The sequence below is a fragment of the Peromyscus maniculatus genome, chromosome 10 (assembly GCF_049852395.1).
Source record: "Peromyscus maniculatus bairdii isolate BWxNUB_F1_BW_parent chromosome 10, HU_Pman_BW_mat_3.1, whole genome shotgun sequence".
In the NCBI taxonomy this organism is placed as follows: Eukaryota; Metazoa; Chordata; class Mammalia; order Rodentia; family Cricetidae; genus Peromyscus; species Peromyscus maniculatus.
The window spans coordinates 77,429,059-77,441,083 of record NC_134861.1 but is presented as its reverse complement, the minus strand read 5'-3'; positions in this window follow the sequence as shown (position 1 = coordinate 77,441,083).

Sequence of the window (12,025 nt, the reverse complement as noted above, 5' to 3'; positions counted from 1 at the left end):
CTGTGTTAATAAAGTTAACCTTGAATCAGGGATTGGAGTCAGTGACTAGTCATAGAGAAACCAGGAATATAGATAGAGAAGATGAACAGGAAGGAGTAGGGAGGGCTTAGACATTTCACAGTCTCTTTGATCTGGGCAGTGTAGAGAGAAGGTCAGCTGGCTGCTCTTTTGCCACTTCTTTGATCCCAATATCTGACATTCAAGTCTATGGGTAATAGAACTACTTAGATAAACATAAGAGACATCCCACTACCAGCACAATTTTGTTGTATTAGTTTCTTTTCCAGGTCTTTTTATAAAAATCTTCTGCAAAAACAATTAAATAAGAGTTTGTTTGTGTTCATAGTATAATGGCATATTCTATCATGGAGAAGTCAAGGCAGAAGCAGCTTCTTGAAGTGGTCATATTACATCTACAATCAGGAAGACGGATGAGAGCTATGAATGTGTATTACTGCTCCATTCTGCTTTTCTACTTAAATACTTCAGGATCCAAGACACTGAATGATGTCAGCCAAAGTTGGTGTCTCTTCTTACCTCAATTAATACAATAGAAATAATCATTTTAAGGCAGGTCCAGAAACCCTATATCTAGAAGATTCTGGAGTTCCTCAAATTGACAATTAACATTAGCCATAACAATCCTTAATATCATTATAAAGCTGAATGTGAATTTGTACTTCTTTTTCCTTCTGTGGAGTGGACCTTAAGTGCAATTAGAAAGCTACTGATTTCCTCCATAGCATTCATGCTATTATTGCACTCATGGCCATATCTTACCATGCAATATGTTACTACTGTAGTTAAAAGTGTTCAATGACCAACAAGATTCCCTTTTTTTTTTCCTCTAGCAGCCTTCTCTGATATTATCAAAGCTAGTCAGCAGGGAAGAAGGCTTCTTCTAAGTACCAGTTTGATTTTTCCATGTCCTACGACAAAAGTCAATAGGATCTTGTCATAGATTTCTGGTGTGCAACGAAGATAAATGATAACAATCTTTATTATTTGGTGCTTCTCTTAGACACGTACAACCAGGAGCTCAAGGGTAAAATTCTGCATCTTTTTTTTCTTGTCTGTTTGTCAGCACCCTATGTCTAACAGGCATTGAAGTTTTGGATCAGGACAGATTTATTAAAGGATGAAATCGATACAACATACTCACCAATACAGAACGAAGCGGTGCTGCTGCACCTTTGTCCACAAGGGAGAGATGGGGAAACTCTGGACAGGGTCAGCAGAGTCCTGGCATCAGGAAGTCTTCCACCACCTTCCTCCTCAGATTCTTTTAGGGTCATGTATCTTAGAGATGATCACACTCATTGGGCCAACCCCTCCATTCCATTCGTCATTAGCCCAAATGGCGGAATTCCCACAACATGTCTTCTTAGAGGGAAAGAGCATTTCCCTTGTGTAGGATAGCTCCAGTTTAACACTTTCCTATGGAAATATATTGTGTTAAATTTGTAAAATTGTGATGAAAATCAGTCCTCCTCATGAATACATCATTATGAAGTAAGTGAGAATTTCAATTCTAAAACACATATTAAGTTGTAAAAACTAAATTATCTCATTATTTAGACAAATATTAAGAAAATACGTGGTTAACTTTCTTCTGCACTTTGGTGGAACACACAGCACAGAGTAGACCACTTGTCTCTACTCTGTCAAACACATAGAACTACTTGACTTCTGTTACAATCTTGTCTAAGTATTTATTACTGGAGAGAAAGCAAATCCTATATGTTGTAGGATAATCTTTTTGTACACTGTGAAGATGTCCTTCCTTTTATCTCTTTGCCTAAGGCACCTTCTGATTGGTTTAATGAAGAGATAAAGAGCCAATAGCTGGGCAGGGGAGTATAGGCAGGACTTCTGGGAAACAAGAGAAACGAAAGGGAAGATTCTGAGAGGCAGGGTATTCACCAGTGAGATGTGGAGGAAGTTAAATGTACAGTATGGAAAAGAACTAACGAGCCACATGGAAGAACATAGATAAAAATAAATGGGCTGATTTAAGTTATAAGAACTAGGTGGGAACAAGCCTAAGCTAAGACCAAACTTTTATAATTAATAAGTCTTCATGTCATTATTCTAGAGCTGGTGGTTCATATAAAATCAGACTACAGTTGTTCAGAAAATGATTATGGCCTTTCTCAGAGAGATGAGTTTCATTCCTTAAACAGATGGAGGGTTTTTTTTTTGATTGTTTGTTTGTTTTTTGTTTTTTCTAGATAATGCCTCCATTTCCTATCGCAGGCCCTGCACTAATTCACTAACATTTGTTCCTTCCCTCTCTTCATTGCTGTCTTTCCACTTCCTACTTCCGCCAAGTCTACATGAACCATGACTCCTTATTGATCTTCATTCCCTGGTTTCTTGAATGGGAGTCTGTGTGTGTGTGTGTTTATGTGTGTGTAAGTGTGAGTGTATATTTGTGTGGTGTGTGTGTGTGTGTGTGTGTGTGTGTGTGTGTGGTATGTGTGAGAGTGTGAGTGTATTCTCCAATTTATATAAATATGGAGGTATACTATTTCTTTTTTTTTTTTTTTGTTTTTTTTTTGTTTTTTTTTTTTTTTTTTGGTTTTTCGAGACAAGGTTTCTCTGTGTAGCTTTGCGCCTTTCCTGGAACTCGCTTTGGAGACCAGGCTGGCCTCGAACTCACAGAGATCCGCCTGCCTCTGCCTCCCGAGTGCTGGGATTAAAGGCGTGCGCCACCACCGCCCGGCGGTATACTATTTCTTAATCATTATATTAAATTAAAATTTAAGACTTGTTTTTATTTATATTCTCTTAAATACAAATGCCTTTATATGGACTTGAAAGATATGTTTAATATAAATCTCACTAATAGCTTTCAGAATTCTTGCTTATGAATATAAAACAAAATGTTTATTATTCAGTATAGCTACAACAAATAAGAATATTGTATTAATTTCTTAGCTTCCTATCAGTCCTACTTTGGGAACAATTAAATATTTCCTCATTTATTTACATTTTTGTGAATTGTTGTTTGGTTGTATTAGCAATTATTTTATGCCATGTCGGTATGCAATAAAAATTAAAAATTTGATTTGTCACTATGTATTCTGGATGAATTACACATAACTTTAAATTTAAATTATTTCATTATTTGAAACAAAAGAAAAGAATATACATTTCATAATTACCAAAAGAAATTTTCTACTATTTATAAACACAATGAAAGAAGCATTTTCTACATTAATACATACTAATTATTGACAAGTTCAGTGTATGATTTTCCTAGTTATGCAAGCACATGAAATAAATAAACCCTGAACTTGACATTTCTGAGACTTTACAAAAGTCTAGAAAATAATGATGTATTTTAAAAGCCATTTAATAAGCATCTAGCCACATTTCTTTTATAAAATAAGCTTTTTCCAATTAAACTAGAAAAAAGAAAATGGTTTATACTTTTATTTGATGTGATGACCCTATATGTCAGAGTTATAGCAATGAATTTCAGCTCACACAAAGAAATAAAGACTAGCTTGAGGGCAGTTTTTCTGATATACAATTTTATGATTGCAATAAATATTCCTTTAATAAAATCTAGTGTTGTCTGTTTATTCAAAGTCCACTAGCTAATAAATGGGCACTGAGAACTCTGCACCAGATGCTCAGTTGGAGATTCTCCACTGAGGTGAATTCTGAGAGTATATATAAAATTACTTAAAAATTTAAAGGGAATAAAAATTTTAAAAATAAAAACTATTTTGCCCTTCAGTGGTTTCTATTTTTTTATTTTCTTAACTAACTGCATTATAGCCTGTTGACTTTTCATTGCCTAGGCCAATAACAAACATTTTGATAAACAACACCTATGAATATAATGGGAAGTTAAGTCTCCACATTAGAGTTTTCTTTGTCTAGATCATCAAAATTGTTATTTGGCCAGAAACAGGGCAATAATTTTTCAACATGAGCATACATATTCATTTCTGAACTATAGTGGTAATAGTGATAATACAATTGATACCCCAATAATGGATCATAATAGTACTGGAGCTGCCTCATATTGGCATTAAAATTCTACCTAATCAATTTTCAGAGATATTTTAAATTAAGCATATTATTATTACAAAGTTGACACATACGTTTGAAATGAAATAAATTCTATTGATTCTATGATGAGACTGCTCAAATCTCACTACTTCCAAATTTTGTTACTACATTTCATCATAAACTCTGGTCAAAATTACTCTAATATTTGTAGTGTATAAATTTTATGCACTCATTCTCTGCTATAGTTGGATGAACATTATGTAACTTTCTAACAATGGTGACATAAGATCAATCCTACTGGGAATATTTACTTCATATAATATGACATTTGCTATAATCCATGATTTAATAGCAATGCTTTGCTTTTGCCTCCTGTGTCTCTAGCTGTTAAGCAATAATACCCCTGCCGATCCATGAGAGTCTCCTGAGTTATTCGAAAAAAAAAAAAAAACAACACTGAAAAAATTTAGTTTCAGAAGCCACATGGATGCTGCATCACTTAGATTTTTTTTACCATTAATTAATAATAAATCTCAGCTCTTTTTAAAGAAAATGATAGCATTTCTTCTAAAGCAAATGTTGTTAGCAGATTAATGCCCTCTTCTGGCCTCCACAGGTACTGCACACAAATGATACAGATACATGCAGACAAGAACCTACACATATAAAATAAAAATAGGTAAATGTCAGATTACAGGGAAGAAATAAAATGTTATACAGATGCACAGACCATAATTTTGAAAATGTTTCCTGGCAAGGAAGTGTATATTACAATGTTGTTAAATGTTGTAAAATATTCAGAATACACAGCACCATTTTATAAATATATGAAGTGAAAAGGGTAAAGAGTCCAAGTGTGACACAGGATTGGCTACAGTGATGAAGGTAGAGTTATAGGGTAGCCTGCTGTCTTGCAGGGTTTAAAACTATAACAAATTAAAAAATAGCAATTGAATTATTGTTAATATGAATGAACTTGGTTTTCACTTTTTCTGCAAAATTTCACTGTGATACAAATAAAACTTAAAGAAATTTTGAAGACGAAAGAAAAATATTTCATTTGTAGTTATTTCAACCAAGATTTTTTAATTTGTATTTGTTTTTTTTCTCTTTTCCTTCCCCTCCTTTTTCCTCTTTTTCTTTGGCATGGCATTCATCTTAGTTTCTCATCCTGCTACTGAGAAAAAATACCCAGAGAAATGCAATTTACCCTAGAAAAGGTTTATTCTGGCCACGGTTCATAGAGAAGAAGATAAGTTGTTAGGATTTTGAAGCAGTCATCTTTGAATATCGTGTAAAGTGTTTTATGCATGATGGATGAACATGGAAACTTACCACTGAAGCAGTGTTAATGTGGCCTTTAGAAAAACATCCAGTAGCTTAGTACATGCTGAATATGAAGGGGATACCAGGGGGAAAAAAAGAAAGAAAGAAGGATGAAAGAAAGAAAGAAAGAAAGAAAGAAAGAAAGAAAGAAAGAAAGAAGGAAGGAAGGAAGGAAGGAAGGAAGGAAGGAAGGAAGGAAAGATGGCAAGAAAGACAGACAGACTACTAAAACAGGAACAATAAAGGCTTACTCTGAATTCTCTTGTTGATAGACCAACTTTCATTTTCAGTTTATTTTTTTCCAAGCACACCGGACCCTTAATGAACACACTATGTACAATATGCACTTTTTGTTCCTTCATCCTGAAATGCTCTTTCCTCATGGATTCACAAGGCTTTCTGAACATCATTCAAGTTTAACCTCATCAGACATTCTATAAATTAGTCATCTCCTATTAAACCACCCCAATATTCCATAGTCTTTATCATGCTATTCACTCTAGTTTTTTACATACTTAATACGACCACCAGCCATATTCTCTATGAAACATTTTTCTACATTCTCCAAAAAGAACACAATTAGCACTGTAAATGATCCTTTGCTTGTTTTTCTTCATTGTGCATCTTCAAGACCTAGATTCGTGTTTGATGCACAAGTTGTTACTATTTTGTTTGAAGAATTAGAGATAAAAAAGTCAATCAGAATAAATATCTAAGTTCTTCTTCAGTTTGCTCCTAAATTCTGGTAATTGTTGTTTTTCAAGTGTAAAATTATAGAAATCATTCTTACTCTATAGGTCAAAAATAATGTTTCTTTCTTTTATAGTTATTTATTCTTAATTAAAGTCATTAAGGATCTTTTTATATACTGTGTCTTAAGTTTAATGGAATAAGTGTAGGCTGATAATCTTCAAAATGGTTTTATTACTCAGTTCCTATGTGTGTGCACATGTCTTCCAACTTAATGCCCACACCTCTAACATGGGAAGCTTGACTTAATAGACAAACTGGTACAAGATTTGTTGATAGACCAGCTTTCATTTCCAGTTTATTCTTTTCCAAGCCCACTAGTCCCTATGTCCTTTAATGAACATTTATTTATTTGTTTGTTTGTTTTTGTTTCTGTTTTTCGAGACAGGGTTTCTCTGTGTAGCTTTGTGCCTTTCCTGGAACTCACTGGGTAACCCAGGCTGGCCTGGAACTCACAGAGATCCTCCTGACTCTGCCTTCCGAGTGCAGGGATTAAAGGCATGCACCACCACCACCCGGCATTTATAATAAAAATCATTGCACAAGCTCACAATCTGTCTGTGAAATGAACTTATCACTATTCCTCATTGTCTTTTTACAATTTCAAAGTGTTTTGTCACTATTCTTGGATTTAGTTTGAAAAGTACCACAGGCCAAATAGCCATGACTGGCCTGTGGTACTTTTTTGCCTGTAGTGTTATATACTGATACTCTAGAGTTCTGCAACATAACATTTATTGTCATAACACTTTATCTTAAAATCCACTTGAATAGTATTTATACACAATAATGTAAAATAAATTGGTGTGTATGTGTATATTTCTTTGTTCTTGTAGAGCTAATTAACACTTGACTAGATATAGTCACATGTGGTGGTAATCTAATTGTACTGAAATATTATTTTGATTGTATGTTAATAAATAAAGTTGTCCGGGGGTCAGAGCTATTAGAGCTATAGCAAGAGTGTGGTGGTGGTGGCACACGCCTTTAATCCCATAGGTATCTGTGTGTTCAGGGATATAGCCAGCATTGGAGACATATGCCTTTAAGACCTAGGGGGCTGTACATTCAGACAGTGACGAGGCAGTCATGTGTTTGGGTTTACAACCAATGAAAAGGCAGAACAACATACTATAAAAAAAACGAACAGACAGGAAGTAGGTCTCTTTCGCGAAGCTGGGACAGCAGGAGGAAGGGTGAGATTTTAGCTCTGAGCTCTGACCTCTCGGCTTTCTCTTTTACATTGTTTCTGTGTTTCTTATTTAATAAGACGGTTAGTTACATCAATATCTGGCGCCCAACGTGACAAGAATCCATTAAAAACTGCTTGGCTTGACGGCAGGTCCGCTTTCCCGCAAGGGCGGCAGGCGGCGGCAGGCGGTGGAGGAAGCGGCAGGAAGCCGCCAGCTTCCTAGTCCGAGCCGCCGCCTTTCTAGTCCGGGTGGCAGCTTCTAGCCCGGGCCTAGGTCTGTGAGCAGCTTGCTTAAAGCCGGTGCTACAAACAACTCAGACCTGCCCTGCCGAACAGGGCCCTGCCTGTAAAGCCAACGCACGTGGTCGGAGCTTAAGGAAGCCAGACCCAAGCCTTGACTCGGCACAAGAGGGAACACGTGGCTGGATTTAAGCTTTAGCCGGCTACGCTTTCTTGTGCGTTCTCTCTTTTCTCTCTCTCTCTCTCTCTCTCTCTCTCTCTCTCTCTGGATTTACACCTGGGACACTAGGTGGCTGCTTTGAAAATCCCCTCGGATTTCTACTGTTCTACGCAGATTTGGTAAGTCATAACATATCAGATGTTTTAAAGGAAACTATCTAAAAGAGAATTTTTTCCACATTAAAAAACAAATGGGTTTTATGTGTACATTGGAAGAAAATTGGTTTTTGTATGAAATTTTAGGCAGTCTGATAATGGAACAACTATATAATATTAGTATTGGTGGACTTATGCACCTTATCACTATACTAATCCACATTTTAATATTTAAAAAGATAGTCAATTTAAGTGCCAGGATAACAGCTTTAGAAGAACTTGTTAAACCTGTAAAAATTCAGACAGAAGAAATTAACAGTGAAGTTGTTTCAAGTCGGGATCATAAGGTTGCAGAAAGAAAGCCTGTTTTCACACAGTCACCCTTAATTTATCCTGTAACCGTACAGCAGATGCCTGATCAAATGGCTACACAAAATAATTGGGCTCCAATTGAAATGTTGGATTTAAAAAGGTTTAAGGAGGCAATAGTATCTTATGGCATGCATTCCCCATATGTAAAGCAAATGTTAAACTCTTGGTCAACATATAATAGGATAGTACCACAGGACTGGTGGGACCTTGCACAAGGTGTTCTGGAACCCAGCCAGAGACTTCAATTTCTGACTTGGTTTAAGGAGGAGGATAAAAACATAGAAAAGCAATGGAGGGATAAAGGAATACAAGTTTGCCAGGATCAGCTTATTGGCGAAGGCCAATATGCTTCAGCACAAACACAATGTTTATATGATGTCCAATCCCTAATTTTATGTCGAACAGCAGCCTTGAATGCATGGGACAGAGTTGAGGAACCAGGAAAAAAATCTGAGTCATTTACAAAGGTGATGCAAGGCCCAAAAGAGTCTTTTACAGATTTTTTACAAAGACTGGCTTCAGCAGTAAAGAGAATGGTCTCAGATTCAGAAGCTGGTAAGGCAATAATTGAATCTTTGGCCTTTGAGAATGCGAATGCAGCATGCAAAAGAATAATCAGGCCATTAAGGGCAAGATCTGCACCTATGGAAGATTGGATTAGAGAAACAATTAATGTTGAAGCTGATGAGCATGATGATACGTGGGTAGGAGAAGTAATTTCAAAAGGTTTGAGGAGTGTTAGATGTTTTGGATGTGGAAAGCAAGGACATTTGAAAAGGGACTGTAGACAGGTCATTCCCAGAAACAATGTTTCTTCAAGGAACAATGGCAGCAGAATGCCCCTTCCTTCTGGAGTATGCAGAAGGTGTGGTAAGGGAAAACACTGGACCAACGAATGTAGATCAACAAAGGACAGACAGGGTAATCCTTTGCCTCAGTCTTCGGGAAACTCCCAGAGGGGCCTCGCGCAGGCCCCCAGTGCAAATCCAGTTCAAACCTTTCCTGCAGCCATAGAGGAAATGCCTGCTCTGGAGAGCGATTAAATAACCAAATGCCTATTGGAATAAATCACGCTTGTCAGGATGATGAAACAGAGAGAATAGAAAATTCAGGAGAAAACATAAAGAAAATTTTTTGGCAAACTTCTATTAATGAACAGAGACCAAAATTAACGATAAAAATAAATGGTGTTTTGTTGTCTGGTCTGGTAGACACAGGTGCAGACGTTACCATAATTGCACCAGAATTTTGGCATCCAACTTGGCCTCTTCAGGAACTGTTAGGAATTGGGACATTATCTCAGGTGAAACAGAGTGCAAGATGGCTCGAATGTATAGGTCCAGAAGGACAGAGAGGAAAATTAAAACCATATGTGGCTAACATAACTATGAACCTGTGGGGTCGAGACTTGTTGCAACAATGGAATACTCAGATTAACATCCCTCCAATCTCAGAAACAAATAATAAACTAGCACATGTTACTGAGAGAAATATTAGAAGATATTGTTCTAATGAGTGGTCACCAGCCATCCATATTATACAAGAACAGGGCACAATAACTGATGATCTTCCAAAGACACCAACAGCTCTACCTTTAAAATGGTTAACAGACAAGCCTGTATGGGTCCAGCAATGGCCTTTAACAACAGAGAAACTCCAGGCTTTAGAAGAGCTGGTAGAAGAACAGTTAAATGCTCAGCATATTGAAGAATCAACCAGCCCTTGGAATTCTCCTGTATTTGTTATTAAAAAGAAATCTGGTAAATGGAGAATGGTAACAGACCTTAGAGCAATTAACAAAATAATTCAGCCAATGGGCTCTCTACAATCTGGGATGCCTTTGCCTACTCTGTTACCAAAAGGATGGCCTCTCATAGTTATTGATTTAAAAGACTGTTTCTTTTCAATACCCTTACAAGAAAAAGACAAAGAAAGATTTGCTTTTACAGTGCCTACTTATAATAATTCTCAACCGGTTAAAAGATTTCAATGGAGGGTCCTCCCTCAGGGAATGTTGAATAGCCCAACTCTGTGCCAATATTTTGTACAACAGCCATTGGAAGTGATACGTAAAAAATTTCCTAAATCTATAATTTATCATTATATGGACGATATTTTACTAGCTGACTCAAATGCAGATACTTTAGAAATAATATTTGAAGAAGTAAAGAAAATTTTGCCTTGCTGGGAATTACAAATTGCTCCTGAAAAGATACAAAGAGGAGATTCTATTAATTATTTAGGATATAAAATAGAACTACAAAAAATTAGACCCCAAAAGGTGCAAATTCGGAGAGATAGACTACAGACTCTTAATGACTTTCAAAGATTATTTGGAGACATTTCTCATCTATGAACTATTGTTGGGGTAAAAAATGATGAACTGACTAATTTGTTCAGAACCTTAGAAGGTGACAAGGACTTAAATAGTCCAAGAGAATTATCACCTGAAGCTGAGAAAGAATTGGCCTTGGTAGAAAAGAAAGTGCATGAAGGACACGTGGATCGTATTGATCCAAAGCTGGATTGCATTTTGGTTATTTTACCTTCTAGGCGTTCTCCTACTGGAATATTAATGCAGAGGGAAGATATTATATTGGAATGGATATTTTTACCAAATAAACCAAATAAAAAATTAAAAACTTATGTGGAAAAAATCTCTGACTTGATTTACAAAGGAAAACTGAGACTTCGTCAATTAGCAGGCATAGACCCAGCAGAAATTGTCGTACCATTAACTAAGGAGGACATTGAAAAATTATGGAAAGAACGTGAACCTTGGCAAAGAGCTTGCAGTAATTTTTTGGGAGAAATTAACAGCAAATATCCCAAAAGCAATAGAATTGATCTTATAAAGAGAGCTGATTGGATCTTGCCTCAAATTTTACGGCAAAAACCCATATCTGGAGTTTGTACATTTTATACAGATGCCAACAAAGAAGGAAAGGCAGGTTACAAATCAGAAAATTTAAGTAAAGTGGTTCAAAGTCCGTATAATTCAGTTCAAAAATCAGAATTGTGTGCTATTCTGTTGGTATTAATGGATTTTTCAGAACCTCTCAACATAGTAACTGACTCTCAGTTTGCTGAAAGAGTGGTGTTACATATTGAGACTGCAGAATTTATCCCTGATGCTTCAGAATTAACTTCACTATTTATTCAATTACAAGATACAATCAGGAAAAGGAATCATCCTTTATATATAACTCACATTCGATCCCATACTGGTCTGCCAGGCCCTCTAGCACAAGGCAATGATGAGATTGATAAATTATTGATAGGAAATGTGCTGGAGGCCTCGGAATTTCATAAAAAACATCACGTTAATAGTAAAGGTTTAAAAAAGGATTTTTCCATAACCTGGCAACAAGCCAAAGAAATAGTAAAGAAATGTCTTACTTGTTCCTTCTACAATCAGACGCCATTACCAGCAGGATGTAACCCTAAGGGTACTCAGAGAAATGAAATCTGGCAGATGGACGTGTTTCACTTTGCAGAATTTGGAAAGTTGAAATATGTACACCACACTATCGATACTTATTCAGGATTTCAATGGGCAACTGCTTTGAGTTCTGAAAAAGCTTATTCTGTAATCACTCATTTGCTAGAAGTTATGGCCATCATGGGTATACCTGCACAAATCAAAACTGACAATGCTCCATCATATGTCTCTGTTAAAATGAAACAGTTTTTTGCTTATTACAATATAAAGCATATTACAGGCATACCACATAATCCTACAGGTCAAGCAGTTATAGAAAGATCAAACAGAACTCTAAAGGATATGCTAAATTAACAGAAATG